Below are 20,052 nucleotides of genomic sequence, written 5' to 3'. Positions count from 1 at the left end.
AAAATCTAAAAATGGCTTCTCCTGATAACCTAGGGGTCTTGTCGATTTGAAATTTTGTGTATAGCAAGCATTGATTTAGGTCTTTGAATTTGATAATACAGTGGTACGCAGTCACATGACCTTGGCCGCCATATTGGACTTTTGAAAAATACCAATTTAATCTTTAAAAATCTTCTTCTCCAGAACAAAGATATCAATTGAACAGAAATTTTACTCGTATCATCCTTAGGGTAAGCACTTTCAAGTTTACGAAATTTATATGGATTGTTCACGTGGTTTTGCCACCATTTTGGGATTCGGGAAAATCCAAAACGTTATCTTTAAAAATATTCTTTCTGGAACCAATGCACCATTTACTCATGTCATCCTTAGTGTGACTGCTTTCAAGTTTGCGAAACTCATTTTTATCAGTCACCTTTTGGTTTTGCGAAAAACCTACAATTACCAGCAAATAATATTCAAAAATATCCTCAAGAACCATAGCACCATTTGAACTGAAATTTTGCTCATATTGTCATTAGTGTAAGTACTTTGAAGTGTACGAAAGGCATATGGATCGGTCACATGGTTTGACCGCCATATTGGATTTTCAGAAAATACCTATTTAATCTTTAAAAATCTTCTTCTCCAAGACCAATATATCGTTTTAACCGAAATTTGACTCATATCATCGTTGGTGTAAGCATTTTGAAATTTGGGACAATATTTTAATCGGTCATGTGGATTGGTGGCCACATTGGTTTTTGGGAAAACCTTTGAATAATATCCAAAAATCTTCTTCTCCAGAACCACCCCACCATTTGAACTATAAATTTGTTCATATCATCTGTAGTGTGATTACTATCGAGTTTGCGAAAGGCATACGGATTGGTCATGTAGTTTGGCGGCCATGTTAGATATCAAAAAAAAACCTACAATAACCACGAGATGATATTAAACATTTTTCTTTATAGGGACAAAAGACCATGCAAGCTCAAAATTTGCACAATCATCAGTGCAAGTCCTTTCAACCATGGCAACCGCTTGGTGTGTGGCAAGCATGATTTTAGGTCTTTGATATTTGCAAATAAAATCACGTGCGGTCGCATGACCTTGGCCGCCATATTTGATATTTTGAGAAATAACAATTTAATCTTTAAAAATTTCTTCTCCAGAACCAACGCACCGATTGAACTGAAATATTACTCGTATCATTCTTGTTGTAAGCACTTTCAAGTTTGCGAAATGCATGCGGATCGCTCACGTGGTTTGTACGATACATTGGCTTGTTTGAGAAATACCAATTTAATCGTTGACAATGCTTTTGTATGCCAGGGCAGAACTACCAGGGTCCACGCACAGCAGTTATGTCTGTGAAAGTTATGGATCATAATTGAGGCTATTTGAAAGGCAGTTTAAAGCCCAGGTTTTTGATATGTCATTTTTTATGTAGATTTTTTTTGTATACAGTCGTATTTTTGTCTTTCAAACTGAAAAGGCGGGCAGGGCGGACTTCACTGCAATGGCCGCTGTCAACTAGAACTGGCAGTCATGCGAGCCCTAATCCCTAGCCCTTCTGTCCAAAGGTGGCCGTCCTGATCTCCATACAGCTAGTACAGCCTCTCAAGATGGACAATGGCGTATATATTATACGTTTACTAATTTGTACGTCGCACACAAGTTTTGTTGATAACACTGTAGGTAAACAAACCGACTCATTTGAGTGTTTGGATAGAACACACAACTGAGGTGCCAAAATACTTATCATACTGATTAGATCTAAACAGTTTGTAGTAGGTTAATACGTCAACACTCCGTTGACTTCGGGTGGACGAAACATGATACAACCGATGCAAATGGCTGCTGATCAGTTTTTCTGTGAAGCAGTACGATATTTGTATGAGACACAAGTGTCTATCGAATACTAGTTGTTATTTTGTCATATGCACTGACTCATGGAAACCACACAACATATTCATGTTAATCAACTTCAGTCTCTACGCTCAGGTTGATAAGTAATTGAGTACTTCCTTTGTGTGTTCTATCCAAACACTCAAATGTATTTCTTAGTGTTTTGAATTCGATTTCAAGGTTTATGTATTGTAACCGTTGAAAGGGTTCTTGGTCTAATGGCCGCCGTTAGCCATCGACCCTCTCTCTAGCATACTTTTCAAAATCATTTTAAATGAGAATTGAGATGCGTGGGCTTTTAAAGGTAATTTTCACATGTGTTAACACCTAGTCCCAAGATTTCTCTACACGTGAGACACATGGAAGCTCAAAATTTGCACATAGTACCATCAGTGCTTGGGCCCCGCCAACACTGCTTGCAGCTTTAATTGCCTTTATAACCGTACTCGAGTAAAGTCTATATATGATAAATTCTTGATCGGTCATTATAATTGTTTTGTTAATCAAATAAGCAGTAACGTTTCTATAGCAAATGTCAGTTTTATTGCACATGGAGTTGACCAAATATGTAACAAAGTGTCCAAACAAGATGTGAGTACGTATTGGGTTGACCAAAGGTGTCCAAAAAATATGTCCAATTTATTACATACTGGGTTAGCCCATTATGTAATACAGTGCCCCTCAAATGTGTTCAACGTTGTGCTCATAGTATGCAATAATAGTATGCACTTTTATTGCATATTAGGTAGCCCTAAATGAAATGAAATGAAATGAAGTTTCCTGAAAAGATGGACTTAAGCTGTGTACATATTTGGTGATCCGATATGTATTAAAGTCTACACAGAACATCGATGTAATTATTTTTGCCAATCCACTTAAACGAAGATGTTCTTTGTTGAATTGTTTATTTTACGGAAATTTGCGATCAACAAGAAGCAAACAAATGCCAATTTGCAGATCTGTCATGAGTGTCTTAATATTTGCATTGCTTACAATGTTCGCACTGACATATTTTAATGATTTAGCTAAAACTTTCGGGAGCAACTACACATGTAAGCAGTTGATTATTTTGTCGTGATGATTGTTGGGCAAATTAAGTTTTATTTTGATAATGTAGCACTAAACAATTATCAGCATCATTCTATGACCTAAAATTGCCGTAATATATTTGTTTATACAGCAAAGAAGAGGTCATAATTACTGCGTATCTTTTTTGTTTTTGTCTTTGTTTAATTTACCAAACAATTATGACCACATTTTTCGTTTTCATACTAAAACTGAATGTTTCTTGGTTACTAAGAGCATGGTCATAGTTTCGATACACTATTAGATTGTAATTTGATTTGTTTTGTTCATTTCCTGACGAAAATATTTTATGAGCATGTTTACTTAGCCAGAAAACTGAAATTTGTCAGTTGTAAAAGGTATGATCATAGTTGCGTGGCGTATTTGTATCTATTGTAGATTCGATTTAGTTCCATTGAATATTGCCTTCAGTGTTATTACATATTAGTTTAGAATTAAGGATTGGATGATTACATATTAATAATACAACTTTTTTAAACGCATAAACTGTGACTCTTACAGTACAAACAGTACTTGGTACTTGGTAGCACTGTTACTGTTATAATTCATCGATATCTCTATAGATTGTGGTTGATGTTAGGGGTATCAGAATTATTTCATTTAGGCTGCAGGATTGCAGGATTCCTTGTATTCGGCAAGCCAAGCCGTCTAGGTCAAACTCTTAAGTAGGCCGAGGTTTTAAATACAACTTCCTGGACATAAACACTGACTCATTAACTTCCTTCCCATGCAAGTTAGTTCAAATTACAGGAAACATGAAACATGAAACTGCTCAAGCCACTTTGCTTTATCGACAGCACGTTGCTCATTTAAGACTAGGACAAACATAATGACATAAATAAAAGGTGGAACGCGCCTCGGGGACACAAAGTTGGACTCTCAAACTTTTTACAATTCTTTTCTGATATACCACTTGTATAAACATAAAATTTCCATTTTTTGAAAAACCAAGACTATGAAAAGTTGTCTTACACCAAGAGCTTCAAAATGAGCCCCCACAAGTGGTAGATCAGAATACAATGTAAAAGTTTGAGAATCCGAATATCCGTCCCCGAGGCGCATTCTAACTTAAATAATATTCTCATCCAGGGAGAGGGTTCCCTCTCATTGCTGCACTCCCATCCATCCATCCCTTTGACCAGAAAGCTCGCCACCTGTTTGTCTATCTTTGCTGCCTTTACATAATATTTTGGAGGACCCAGCGTTTAAATACCATGCTCGATATACTTTTTGAAGACATTGATTATGTACAGTCTTGGGGGACAGGTGAGGGCAAATCACCTAGTTTTTATCTTGTCTTGCGATCGTTTTTACTTACCCACAAGAACCGATAACACATATTTTGCCATGTACGAAAACTACAATGTGCAGCCCACCAGCGCCTTTGTGGTTAGGAGATGTAATTTATATTTTTGGAGGGGGCCATGAAATTAATAAAAATCGGTAGAGGATATTTTTGAGATGTTTTGGGGTTATTAGTTGGTACTTAAAAATCAGGCAGAACTTTATCAAATCCCCCAAGAGATGTTTGTTCACGTAGCTACATGAAAGAAAAAACAATATACGTACAAGCGATGGACGGTACATTTTCTATTCATCGTCTCTAAAGAGTTGTCACCGGTGATACGTGCAATGAGAAAGCTTGCAAATGGTTTTACACACGTGCAGGATGATGTTTCTTGGTCCCTTCCTGAAATGAATTAGCATGGTAAACATTTATTTTCTGCACACTATTAGAGGACATCATCAATCTTCAATTATTTAAACAAACTTTGTAGTCTTATAACAGCACTGGGGTCGCATACAATCATTCAGGAGTTTATACCAACTACGCCATATCCTCGTGGAATATACAAGCGTGTGACGATTAAGGAAACAACAGGAAATGATGACCTATTTTTCAAATGTACTATAAAATTTGTTCCTGGAAAGATCAATTCACTTGAAGATATATAGACGAAGCTACTGTGTCTGTTCCTAGAAGTTTTAATTCACTTTTAATGTACGTATACCTTGAAGCCAAGCAGACACCATACCCACCAGCATCTCGTTAAAGAATGAGTCTAGCCTTGCAACCAACCGCAAACAGGCACCAGTGTACTCAATTACATCACGTTCAAATTACATTTCAAATTATTGCGGAAAATTTGAGGTCTCTGGCAATTGTCAATTATTATGACATTTTCCTCTTTGTCTCTAAAACAATTGACTTTGGTAGATAGGTATCATGACTATAGTTGGGAAGAATCAGATTGCACCAGGGGTTACTAGGTTCGAACCTTCCGGAAGTATTAAATTTACTGACATTTTATGAAGGCCATTTCCCTGTCAGGGCACTACTAAATCCCAACTATAGTGACTTTTGACAAAATGTCAAAGGTTTTGTCGTCGCTTGTACAAAGAAAGGTTTGACTTATATATCCTAAAAGTTTGTTGAACTTCTTAGTATAACCAGTATTGTGCGTGACTTGCATCACTACACCATGCATGGCAGATACTTTAGGTGGAGACTTGAGTACTTAGTCAATAGTTAGCATGCTCATCACAAAACATACAGGGAAACTTGACATGCAAATATCGAGTATTCATCTGTACTTGAAGTTGCTGACCAAGAAACTAAAGTTTAAACATGCAATAAATAGCTGGCTTTGAATTTTTGACAAGCTTGGGTCCCTGATATGCAAACTAAAACTACATACAGTATCTGACTGAGTTGCAAACGGTGTTGGGAATAGTGAAATTAGTGGCAGAAACATAAGGACCAAAAATGGGGCTTTTATATTTTAAGAGCCAAGAAGGCCCCATGCTTATTATCTACCACATATCAGCATGTATTTCATAAGAGGACAGCGGTTAGTAGTATGGCAGCTAAAGATCCATTCAGGTGTACTGGTAGTTAGTGTGTTATCTGGGTCGGTTGCAGGTGACCTTTGGTTTTGAAACAAGATTGTGGAAGTAAATAACCTGAGCTTATGCAAACCCTAGATTATATTATGATGAAAAAAGCACAAATGAAACATATATAGCTAGAATACATGTCATGACATGTGTAAAGAATGTTCTTTAGGTTATCCTGATCTATCAGCAGGTCTTGACGTGGTGAATTACATTAGCTTCTATCTACATCATGGGCATATAGGTCAAACGTTAGTTGTGAGCAATTAGGTGAGTCAAAGGTAAGGTTTTCAAGTCTGTGCGATAAATTTTACAAGAGCCATGAAGTTAGGGACTTATAGATAACCATTCAAACTTTGCCACTGAACAGTACCGTCAATTTGTTTCGCGCTACGATCCAATGTAGAGTCAATGCAGTCATTTCGGTGAAAAATCGTTGATGTTCGGGTTCGTTGATAAGATATGAGACCACTTTGTTTCAAACCTAATACAACAAAATGTATCTGTTTGTATGGCGACCACTTGGTTGAGAGACAGATATTTCCCGTACAAACACCTTACCTAGGCACACAACATTCCTTTACACATGGTACAAAGTCAATGGACTGCAAGACGCATAATTACGACGTCAATATGATAAAACCACGCTTCAGAAATTGCGAAACCGATTACTTGAGTATGGGGAAATTCGTGAAATATTCCTGGGTATGAAAGCTAACTGAACATTTGCGAACTTGGCTTCTTTCAAATGAATTTCAGACAAATTTTGTAAGCTTATTTGGGCTTGTCCGTTGTTGCAGGTTGTGATCCGAACCTTTTCCATGTGATCTTTTCAGTTGTCATCATACCATCGGCAATAAGATTAATGAAAACATTCATTATTCTCGTACTTCGGGCTCGCATAAGTTTGATTGAAGATGTATGGAATGGATAATTATTTTTTTAAGTGAATTACGAAATGTGACATAATTTGAGATCAGTCATATTAAGGAACCAAACAGCATGAGTGGACACCTAGAAAAAGTTCAAAGCTCGTCGTTCAGTTGAAAGAGACGCCACACTTACCTTGTAGCTTCTTTCTAGTTCCTGCAGACATATTGCGGGAGACTTTTGTTTTGAGATGCATCCGTCCATCCGTCCCCGTCCGTATACAGCCATATCTCAGACATGCCTCCTCTGATTTGTTCAAATTTAGTGTAAGAATAATAAACTATGGCATACATTCATTAATCATTTGATACCATCAAATATGGCGGCCATGCGACCATTTTTGTTTGTTTAGGTTTTTTTTCATGTCTAGAGCCATCAATAAGACATACCTGGACCGCTTTATTTAAAATTTAGCACGAGGAAAACATATATTTAGTGACATATAAGGGTTTTTTTTTATAATTTTTGATAAGACCCAATATCATGGCCATGGCTGGACCAAATGACTGTATCTGCACTTCGATTTATTCTTTGGTACAATCTGATGTGGCTGCATGCTAGGCGGCAATTTTATTCGAAGTGTTTATGCACTTGTATGGTAAGTGAAATGCATTGTTTTGCTATCGTTGATTTGTTTATTGAATAAATATGAGATGTGACCTCTGGTATAACACCTTGTACTGGGCCATGATGTCTCCTGCAAACTATGACCTTATTGATCTTGGACCTAGTATCTTGGCCAATACAAAGGGTATACACTTTTTTTGGTATGATGAACAAGTAGATTGAGTTCTGCCATTTTATTGGACACCGTGGGCTGAAGCCCACGTGGTGTCCTATGGTGCCACGATATCTGCATGTGTTTGTGTGTGTGAGTATGTGTGTATCCGTCCGTCAATCGACATGTCTGTATACGTTTTTTGTTCCAGCCATAACTTACAAACCATCGGTAAGAATGTCATGCTATCTAATACGTAGCATTATCGTAGAAAGATCTAGATCCGGTTTTATTTTGGTGGATATGGTCTGAGTAACTAATTCATGCATTCGGCTTTATCTCAAGAATTGCCCCACCAAATTTGATGAAACTATGCAGGCACTCAAATTATTTTACAGTCTAATTATGCTTAAAGTTTAGTGGGCGTGGCTTATAAATTTTAAGATCATTTGCATATTGAATAAATTTCTGTAATTAGGCTCTATATCGACAGTGTACAAGTATACCACCGCCTTTGATCGTACTAAGGTATCCTTATTTTGTAAGCTTTATGGGCATGACGTTCTTATTAATAGCTCATTTGTATATTTTTTATGAATTTCTATAATTTAGCTATTTATCTATGTTGACTGCATGGATTTTGACCATGCCTCTACTAGTTAATTTATCATAATTCGGTCTTGTTATGTTGTAAGTTTTGTGAGTTTTGATTAGCATGAGATTCTATTTGCGTATTTAATGTCGTAACAAAAAAGCGTGATTGTTGATCGTTTGGTGAACACAAAATCATGTAACCTGGAAGGAGCTTTACAGAGACAAGCATTTGCTAGAAGGGCTCTTGAAAGAGGGGAACTCCATGCAGTGAGCTTGTATGAACTTGTATGTCAGATTCACGAGTGTGCCTGATGTCAAGAGACATGAAAGAAGGTCAAGTTCTGCCAAACTGAGACAACGCCGATAAGAAGTTAATACATGTTCCATTGCGACGGAATGCAAACCCTCTAACTTAAATGGTTGCTGAGAAATGTGGACGTAGGTCAAAGGTTAGCCAAAACTTGTGGAAAATGTGTGACCAATTGTAGAACAAAATATAATAGTAATTTAATGAGAGTCATACTAATAAATAAATGCAAGTCTAAGGTGGACACCGTGTGCCAAAAGGAATGCATTAGAAACATGGTATGGAAGCAAAAACAACACAGGTGACTCATCAATGTTATACTTGTTCAGATTCAGAGTATTCAGCTTTGATATTTGGTCTACATAGATTTAGTCATATGCAAATGAAATGATTATGATCTGTCACACTCATCAAACTTCAAGCATGATCAAATGTAAGTACTATATATATATATATATATATATATATATATATATATATATATATATATATAATACTTCCATTTGAAGGTTTACCCCGCTATGTGTCGTCACTTTTTTGAAATAATTCTTTTGATAACATTATACATGCCATGCTCAATAAACCTTCCTCATGAGCAAAAGTAAGTACGTCAAATACATCTTGGAAGACATGATCAAATCCACTTCATTCAGTTTTGGCCATGGCCTAATTACAGAAAGTCATAACTTCCACCATGACTTGGATTCAGTAAAAAGTAAATCCATAGTCTGATTACAGAATTTCATTACCTGTTCAAAATATTAAAGCTATTAACCAGTACCGTACTTGTTCGATTACAAGACCCTGCTCGAGTATAAGACCCTCCCCACGTTTAGAGGAGTTTCAAATATTCAACACATCTGTGTATAAGACCCCTCCCTAGTTAAGTTAAAAAAACCAACAAATCACAAATCAAAAATTGACAATAGTATGACTTCAACGATCTCATATGCGAAGTTGTTGCAGACTGTAAGCATAAGCATAGATTTGTAAATTATTAAGTGGTTAAAATGTCCTGTAAGACCTAGAAAAATCATTAAAGATGCTAAAATGACGTGGCATTGACATTCCTTTACTGAAACGACAGGCAAAACTAAATTTTGTCCCTGTACTTTTATTTCTGTAGCCTTCCATTGTTAACCTTCTATGGTCCCTACTCCTTATAATAGAATAGTCCAATGACCGCCATATAGCTTTGCTGCATCAGTGCATGCTGTCAGTTGATTCACGTTGTGTGTGTTGCCATTTCATGCAAGGGAATATTGTTTGTAGCTAACAGTTTTTCACTGTAGGTCATGAATTTTTTACCGTTGACTACCATGAATTTCATTGCCATATCATTATTTTACTCGACACAAACCTTAGATTCAAAGAAAGGTTGTTTGATTTAATGTGTAGCAAATGCCATGTATATGCCATGTGAATACGTGATCAACTTTCTGTTTTGAATTTTCTCCGACTTTCAAATATTGTTTCAAACTTTAATTTTACCACATCAGTCATTTGATTAGCCAGGGATTGTTTGAGCAGTTGAATTTTGAACAGCGATTAACAAAAGAGCATGTCAGTTAGGTTGGGAAGTAATCGGTAGATCGCTGTGTTTTATCTTTGAAGGAACGGTCGCCTGTCAATTTACATGTATTATTATCATGTACGTTCGACTTTTTTGAGTTCGCGAAAATGATTAGACAGATCTTCCTCATGTAAGTAAGCTTTTGTACATTCTGCCAAAAAAATGTGTGAACAGTCTAGAGTTATGCTGAATGAATTTTATTAGCAAAGATGGCGGAAAAAATGGAGTCGCTCGATTACAAGACCCCCCCTGTCAATTACGTCCATTTCATGTTGCTGACTTAAAGTCTTATAATCTGACGAATACTGTACGTATGATCAATTAATAGCAGAGGATCAGTCAAAATCACTAAATATTGATATGTAGCCTAATTACAAAAAATAATTATGCAAATGAGCCAGTAATAAGAATCTACTGCTCCTCAAACTTTCAATACATACTCTGCATCTACCCCTCACTCTGCATCTACCAACAAGTTACTGGAATCATTCATTGCGAGAAATGACCTTGAGCACTTTTCTTAATAGTCTTTTTAGCCAAATGATATAAATTAAATTGAAATATATTGTTGAATCAAAGAAAACGATAAGGGTGCCTAGTGTAGCCCAGACAGCAATACAATTTTCCCGCAAGGTTGAGCACAAGTGGTGACCAAAATTGTCCGCAAAATTACACGTCTAAATATGTTCCCGCCTAGTACACAAGACAAGAAGGCTACTAAGAGGTCTAAAAATCTAAGATGAGGTATTTTTAAAGTGTGAACGACATGAGGTGATATTTACTCGATAAAACCCCATATGTATCCACATTCAACACAATACAGCGTGAGCATACTCTCTCTCTCTCTTTCTCTCTCTCTCTCTCTCTCTCTCTCTCTCTCTCTCTCTCTCCATTTTTGTTTACTGAGGTATATAAAACCTTCAGGAGATATGCTAGTACTCTGTTTTTGGATTCTTGTTGTATAATATATGTTTAGGCCGTAAAAAATTGTAAACATACGTTATCACAAATTGTAAATATACCCTTTTTATTATACACTTTTTTGGTTTTGCTGAGTGTAACACCCCCAAACATGCAGGTGTTTGTTTGATAAGCACTTCAAAACGTACCAAAATAAAATACCAGTTTTTAAACGTTTAATCTGACAGGTGTTTGTTTATTAAATCGCCGCGATGTGTTTCCGATCGCCTTACATTTTACGACGAAAACTGAACTGTATACAGATGACATCAACATACATAGTTTGATAAAACTGATTTGTCAAAACTACACATAAAAAATTGTCTGCTTCCGATGCAGCCTGTTCTGTTCAATGACAACAAATGTTGAGGTCTGACCCTAAGTATTTGGAATTCTTCCCTTTTGACCGTATGATCATTCGCCTGGCACATAATATTAATAAATCAACGTACGTACCCATTTTAATTGCGTCTCGCTGAAATTAATTTAAGACAAGTTGCTCATTTTAATAACAACTTGTTCTTGATTAAAATCACCCCGTAGTAAGCGTTAAATAATGATGGCCTCATTACACAATTGTCGCACTCTGTTTCTCAGGCATTTCTGTCATGCGAGATGGTGCTTTTAAGCACAGGTGTACAACCTCATTAAATTGACTTATAGCTTCGGGTATGACCTTCCTCAATTGTGAACAGGCATCTCTTTCTTCAGTATGTGAATGATATGAAGAGTCTAACCAACTCACATTTGGAAAAGAAATGTTTCATTTATTTATCTACACCACACACAACGGCAAATAGGCAATGAAGGCATTTGAAGCCGGTGCTGCTTGTATATCTGATTGAATTGATGCATTTGAAGTAGAGGTATCCTTTTACCTTTCCTACAGAAGAGTTGGCTACGACAGTTTATAATTATCGGAAAGGAAAAGAGAGCTTGGCAAGCACTTTGCTCTGAATGTGTACTGGACGCCATTTGTAAGCTTATTGTATTGCGTCGAAGGTCGATGGGCACGTACTCTGACGTTTATGCTTGCAGATTCTGACCTCTCTCTCTCTCTCTCTCTCTCCTCTCTCTCTCTCTCTCTCTCTCTCTCTCTCTCTCTCTCTCTCTCTCTCTCTCTCATGGGTTGATAATTAGACACAAATGAGTACTATATAATTTGAATAAGTTTAATCAAGAATCTATACATCGTTTCGATATCCTAACGAACTGTAGATACCTTTCTTCTTACAGCGTGTGGTCCGCCAGTCCAAGTTGACGAGTTCACTTGGCTTGTCTTTTCAATTACAAATCCATCTGCAGGAACATACATGAATAAAATAAGTCTTGACATTTAATCACTTCGTCAACGAATTACGTAAGCCTTGCTTTTTATTTATTTTCCAGTCAAATTCCAATTAAATTATGTAAACCTAAGGCAGCACTCTTGATACCGTACATCCTAATCTTGTTACATTTACTATCACAAAGTAAAATATCTTGCAAATCTAGTACACAAAGTGCCAAAGTAATTGTTAAAGTATCAATAAGTAGAACATTTGATCATGGTAATTCTTCAAAAGTGTGTTCTTACAAGTATCACGTTCTTCGTGTTTGATCGAGGCAAAGTTGCTGTCAGTCTATGAAAGTGCGACATATAAAGTAAAAGGCAAGTTCTAAAAGCCAACACTGTCGAGATTGACGTATACCGTTACGTCATCGAATAATCTCGACTACTGACTGACTGATGAGTGGTGCTCCGAAAAGGCTCAACATGAACATAGGACACAGTCCAAATGATACAAAACAGACAACAACAAATCCTAGATCTATGTTAAATCCTGATAATTTCGTTGGATATTTATAATATGGATAATGAATACAATACTCAAAAATAACTACATACATACATACATACATACATACATACATACATACATACATACATATATACATACATACATACACACATATGTAGTTATTTTTGTATTCTGTATTCATGTTTTTATCCATATTATAAATACCCAACGAAATACCAGAATAACTACATAATACATACATACATACATACATACATACATACATACATACATACATACATACATACATACATACATACATGGAGACAGACACAGACACACAGACACTATATATATATATATATATATATATATATATATATATATATATATATATATACATATATATGAAAAATATCTGTGTATGGATATGTATGTTTACATGCATGCATGTGAACATAAAATTATTAGTCCCATGCCTTATATTACAGCTAGCTGTAACTTTGGTTAATCGGAATGCCTTGAGTTGGCTTTGTGTGTGTAATTTCAAATGATAATGATGAAAATGATTTTCGTTCGGGCTTCTTTTAATCAAATATAATGCATGTTTGTACACAATCTTTTGTATTTGGAAGGCTTCAGTTTTGTATTTCAACATAGTGTATGGAAACCAAGACGAAAATATGGTGGTTGTTTTATGTAATAAAACAATGAAAATGTCATCAAAATTTCATCTATTATTTTTAAAACTGAAGTGATTGCATATCACTTCACACATTATATAATGATGGTGTAACTGACATGTGGTCATAACAGTATAGACCACACAATGGACGTGGCAGCTCGTGGTCGTCGGAACTCTGCTCAAAGGTTGCCTGGGACCCCTACGACTGATGTAAGTACTGTATCTCGGGTACGTTGGCGATTGATGAAAGTTGAAACATGTTTGTTAACAATGAATATCGTAAACTTTATAAGTTGCAGCCATGTTGAAGTGATGCATATAGATATCATGCATGAAATACATTGTTTATAAACAAGAACGTCTCACACGCGCAGTTCCGACGACAACCCCTTTAAGGTTGAAACGTTATGCAGGATATAAAACAATCATACGACCACAGAGAGACATCATTCTAATGCAGCTATCTCCCTCACATCAATATAACACACAGCCGAAAGTAAATGACGATCCTGGGATGCGCAGAACCGATCGGGAATGTGCACGTCGCGGCAAATGCCAAGGGAAGTAAGATTTATAACGTGTCTACCTTGCCCGCAGTTACGGTATCGGTGCGTTCGTCCGGTCCGCAGGGCTTGGTTAGGTCGTTGAAGTTTAGTCATAAGGGTATCTTTTGATCCGTCTCTGCCGGAATGAGCATTGTTGGCTTGTGAATTTGTAGTAGATTCAATATGAAGAGCAAGTTTTAAAATGAATTTTATTGGGAAGTACGTCTCAAAATTACCAAAGCAAATTGTCATAGCAATTTTAAAGCATTTCAAAGAAAAACAATATTTATGCTGATCAACCTAATTATGGAAATCCTTCAATTGAAGAAAACATGAAGAAAACTGTGGCTGGATAAGTTTGTCAGTTGATGTTATGTACTTGGAATAACTCTCAAAACTTACTAGGGTGTTTTTTTGAGAGTTAAACCTATTTCCAAGTACCAGCCATGCAAGTAGTTGTCGTTTGCGATAGAGGTTAACTTTATTGATATCATGGATCATAATTTCGACGGCAAATGACTACCACAGACAGTTCTGGAACTACGTCCATGTCGGCACACCGTCTATTTATGTAAGCCGTTATTGCTGTCGATGTTGTTCTTCCGGTATGTTCCATTTTTCATTCTCTCAATGCCAATGCTTAATTGTTTGATCTTCTTGATATTTGTCAGAATCTACGTATCATGTCACCTGTCTTCATGCGTTTCTGCCATTCGGATTACACCTCACCACTTTTTAGACAGTGCTTTGTTCGACTGAAGGTAGATGGTGACAAGGCTCAAAGGACAATCTCTTCATGGCTGAATGTACGATTCATAGTTTCCTGTAGCTCTGTTGATTTAAGCTGACATTTAACGTTTGGCTCATAAATCGCCTGGATGTCAAACAAGCAGGTCTGCAACTCGAGTGTGGGCTTTTAAAGCCTTGCCGATACTCCGCTCCAGGTAATTTGTCAACCCTATTGAATGAAGGAAAGACCTTGGTCAAAATGCAAATTAGAAAGACCCAGCGCAAACGTGATGCCATCAAAGTTAAAGTCCAATAATACAACAGCGAGCTAAAAGAGTACTAACTGCGGATCTGATCTGCTGGTTGATTGAGGCCCGATTACCTGACCGCCAGCTGGGCTAAAAAGGCAGTAGTCATAGAATTACTGCTTCTCTAAAACGACAGACACACATGAAAAGTGTCGGCTAAAGCATAAACAGAAGAAGGTAATACATGAACATCATTGACAATACAAACAAGATAGCTGAGTTTGAGATATTATCATGCAAATAATGAAGATATCATGGATTTGGTGTCAAGAACTGAGTTTGGTGATCTACAATAAAATTGAGACAGAAAGGCCCTCCGGATGAATCTAGGCAGACATTGAATAGGTACATCGCATTATGAACGTCCTAAACTTCAGCAGTTCAAAGGTAGTTGCATTATATTAAATAAAATACTGAAACATCTATTTGTTTGGCATTTTTAATTATTTGTTATAATTTGATAAAGGTCGCCTCCAAAATACCGGTACCATCTCACATGCTCCATGTTCAACCAGGAGCTGCTAAAGCTTTCAGCGAATTTCCGGTAATGGTTGTAGCAAGTTGTCATGTAGGTTTTATTGTTTGGGGGCCACAGCATATCTGGCCGAAATGGAGCGTAAATGTCCATGATAAACAAATTCTGTTCAATTGCTTTCAAGAATTGTAAGGTATAGAAAGTTGCACTGTTGAGATATGATAGATAAAACAACAATAAACATACGCACTTCTTTTTGCTTCAGAAACATTTTGTTACAAACACACCTTTACCTTCGTAGAAAAAAAACCCCAAACTATTGTGTTCCCAACGAGTAAGCAGGAGCTTTATCATTGCTGCTAATCATGTAGGTCAGATCATTGCAAAGGTTAATCCACCACACCCAGTAGGTCCAAGTCAACATCTGGCAATATGCCAATTTGGAGTTGACGTGCGGCGGAAAAAAGTATTATGACCCTATTCCAATTTACGAGTATGACGAAAGGGGCTTAGTCAGTGAAGTGGTTTGTTCTATTCAGCTTTGTTATGTGGTAGATGTACAAGTAGACATAGTACCCTTAGCGAGTCATTACCTCGAGCCGTATGAGTCCAAAACAACAGTTGTATCTATATGCAGCGGGTCAAATTGTAAATCTACAGGATTGTACACTATATGGCTGTACAACTTCACATGCATATGTGTTACCGTGTGCCGAGTGCATGCATTTGAAGTGCGTGACTCGAGGACATATGTTCAATGTAAAAACAAAGAATGTGCATTATTTTTTTATAAATATAAATTATTCAATTTTAGTATTTAAAGTGGCGGCCTGTCGCTATAAATGGGTACAGAGAGAGTGAGTTGACCTAAAAGCTGGACAAACCAGTCAATACGTTCGTTGATTGGGGCGGAGGGCATTCATGAATAAGCTTCCAGCATTGCCTGGTACCACGATCGCCACCCAGTTCAAATTTGCACGTACGTTGGCACCAGTCCAAACGATATTAACAAAATACCCAGTAAGAGGTCGACAAAACAAAGGATTGTATAGTCTCGACACTTTCTGAATAAATCTTTTGTTCAGATATTCGTTTGACTGTGTCTTTTTCTGTCGTGAATGCGCACCCTAATATTTGACGAATTGTTGTTGAATTGTCTGACCAGCTTTGGCTTGGCTTGTATTTGGCGTGATGTATTCGAGTGTGACCGCTGTGTTACGGCAGTACATAAAATACAATAGAATTTCTAAATAGACAGGAAGAATATATTTTGAAATTGTAAAATTATAATAATGACGGATGCATAAGCATAGAATTTTTGACCCGCAAATTAAATATTTACGCACCAGGAGTGATATTACTATTTCATGATTTTACTTTGTAACTTTTGAATGTATGTACAGGCGTAGTATTAGTGAGAACGTGAATAAGCTAAGATATTTCCGAAGTGTTACACTGTAGGCCCTAAGCTTACTGTAGACAACAAAAAACTCTTCAAAAACCTACTTCAGTTTCACCACCCTCTTAGCAAACCTTGGTACGGAGGAAGAATCGCGCGAGGAATCTAAGGACATGGCAGTCAAGTGATGTCAATGTCATTTGCTGAGAAATAAAAAAAGTGCCGATGTAATTGGGCATGTAGCAGGCCTACGTGTATCTCCCGACGTAAGCCAATTTTCTACGGGGCCTAGATACAGGTGTTTGGAGGCAGCTTATTATTTTGAAAAAGAAAATCCAGTGAGCATTTTTTCATGGAAAATACATTATTTAATACTAGGGCAGACAAGAATCACGCCTACGAAAACCAGCATAAGGACATAGGCCTATATCGTCCAAACGTGAGTCCTGTTTTCCACAGAACAGACACAAACGCTACACTTTTACATTGTTGGTTTAATACGGAACCAGTTTATAGCTACACGAAAATTCTCCGCTGAGATTTGACAATTTTTTCTTAGTGAGAAACGCTCGTCCTGGCTAGGTGCTTGGCGGTACAAAATATCACCCTGTGTTAATATTCATTTTTGAGAAATACAGGCACATGAGTAGGCCTAAATATGCTTACATTTTCAAGAAATATATGCCTAAACCTCAACTGTAGGCCTAACGTGTAGTGTCAGCTACAACGTTACCTCTACCTACCTATGTGACTAATGTTGTTTGTTTTTGTCAATATGAATTTTCAGAATGTTGCTGGTCGCGCTAGAGCGACCTAAGCGTAGCGTCAGCCAGTTAGTAAACAATGCTGCTGTTCATATGAATACTAAACTGCATGTGGTGATTCATGTGGCACAGTTGCCATATGGAGGTCATATGGCAAACATGTTGCGCGCGCGTCCATGTTTGCACACGGCACGCTGACTTATCTTTTGTACTCTTCAAATTTTAGGGTGATTGGCATACGTAAATATTGTGTTACGCCTACAGTGCTCCAAGGATACTTTTGAAAAAAGCTCTGGAACTAAACCATCTGGCAGTCCGCGAACACCAACAAAAGAACCGAAGATTTCATCACTGATTAGAATCGATAGTCTCGTCGTAAATGTAACTCTTCTGTTGAGGTTCGTTTCCACCCATTTCGTACTAGGTAAGCTGATACATTTGAAGGAGAGTGTCCCTCGCTTTGTCAGAAACTCCACATTGTCAAATTCGCCGGCAGACGATAAGTGTAGCGCCGTATTATTGAGACACGGCACAGGGATATTGACTTACCTCTGCTCTGTATGTGTGATCACTCGTGAATATATATGCCCTTTGACCGAGCTACATGGCCAGTCCGTAACATACTACCGTCGCTGTTATTACATTTTACAGGGTTGATGGCTGGCTGGAAATTATGGTAAAAGGTAAGTGATTTTCATATATTCTTTTGAGTAAGATTCAGCAACATGTTCAGGGTAATCTGTATTGATTTCTTTAGATGAACGAACTTCACGTGGTTATTCGCGTGATCAGAGGAACAGCCATCGCCATGAGGCCCTTGTTTAGGTCAAATGGGCTACCTATTATGTTGAACTCTTCAATGAAAACATGAAAAATTTCAAGCGGAGTGGATGTGGTCAGGCATCCCCAGATTCCATGATTACAGTTGCGCTTTTCCTTTGATAGCTTAATTTGACAGCACTAGTCATATCCGATTTATAGTAGTCGCACGCACTATGTGGCATGGCAATGGCATGAGAACAGTACAGACACTGAGACAGTGTAAACAAAGCCGCGGGTACGGGTTTTCAGCAAAAAAGAGGCCCTACTAAAGGAGATTTTGGCAGGCGCGTAGTGAAATTTTGAAGTGGTTCACAGATTATGTTCCACGCGTTTTAATGCAAGTCTACATTTTTTTAAACTAGTAAAGCTAGTCATCTGTACAAATAGTGTATACATTACGATAAACCGTCCAAGCATGTTGCCAGACATCCGAATATTCTTTTTATTCTTGCTTTGTAACATTTATATATTGTATAAAAATTTACAAATTTTTTTATGAAGTTGCATAATGTATTCACGAGGAGAGTTAAACTGTTCTAGCAAACTTTCCTTTTATGAGTTACACATACATATATTGAAATATTAACGTCATCTAAGTTTGTCACCTCAGTCAGGAATAATCCCTGATTAATTATTGAGTTACAACCATGTGATCATGTGAAATTAGCATATCTATATCATGTGGCATGTCTTCTGTGCTGCCTGTTGAACATGAGAGCAAAAAAATCATTCAAATTTAGGACTTTGGGAACCTCAAGGAGACACCTAACTCATCAAACCTGCCAGGACTTTGGCCTTGATATTGAATGACAGAGGAACAAAATGCAGCTAGTCCTTGGCAGCATGCACAGGCATGACCCTTTCAGTGACAGCAATTGTGCGCCATTCCCCCTATCTGATCTAAACTGCCCTAAAAATAAGCCTGCAATGTCACCCCAACAGTGAGATCTTGAGATATTAATTAGGCAGAGTATTGAGTTGTATTCGCACCATTATTAATGCCCATGATGTAACATCACAGATTTTGCATCCAGATAAACTCTGTCTGACACCTTGATAAACCTAAATTTGCATAAAAATTTACATAATTTATCATCGTTCCAAAATCCCGAATTTTTCAAGGAGACGGATGAGAAACCTGGAGAAAACACTGCGAAAAGCTAATCAACCTTGCCCTGTCACCAACAGTGCTACCTACAACTGTAATAATTACTTCATGTCATTGACAAAAAATGCTGAAGGCTTATCGCAATTGTACATATCATGGTTATTACGTTTTCTGCAAATGTACACAATTTGAATGCTGTCATATTGCTCTAGGATTGACCATTTCATCAGATTTTAACCAGAAAAAAATCAACTTTCTTATGACCGTTGTTTAGTGACTGATTTTGTGATCCAAATACTGTAAAAGCATTAATTCTTCACTGGGATTTAATTTTACTATTTTTGCTGAAACCCCTTTAAATCCCAGTGAAAATGTTAAATAACAATAGAATCTGTTTATTAGCATAAACTATGAACTTAAATCCTTAGCTCGTGAAATGTCTCAAACATCAAGACAGGGAAATTAAATCCCTGTTAAAATTAA

The 20,052-nt window shown here is 37.1% G+C and overlaps 1 protein-coding gene across 1 annotated transcript in view; it reads left to right on the top strand.

The window, feature by feature from the left end:
- Nucleotides 1-17,859: 17,859 nt before the first annotated feature.
- Nucleotides 17,860-20,052, top strand: part of LOC139151450 (protein starmaker-like) — a gene marked incomplete at its 3' end in the record, with an annotated part of 45,951 nt that continues 43,758 nt past the window's right edge. The window contains 2 exon segments of the mRNA XM_070724271.1: nt 17,860-18,063; nt 18,291-18,322.

This window comes from Ptychodera flava, chromosome 15 (genome assembly GCF_041260155.1).
Source record: "Ptychodera flava strain L36383 chromosome 15, AS_Pfla_20210202, whole genome shotgun sequence".
In the NCBI taxonomy this organism is placed as follows: Eukaryota; Metazoa; Hemichordata; class Enteropneusta; family Ptychoderidae; genus Ptychodera; species Ptychodera flava.
The sequence above is the reverse complement of the archived record's forward strand: the minus strand, read 5'-3'. Positions and strand labels throughout refer to the sequence as shown.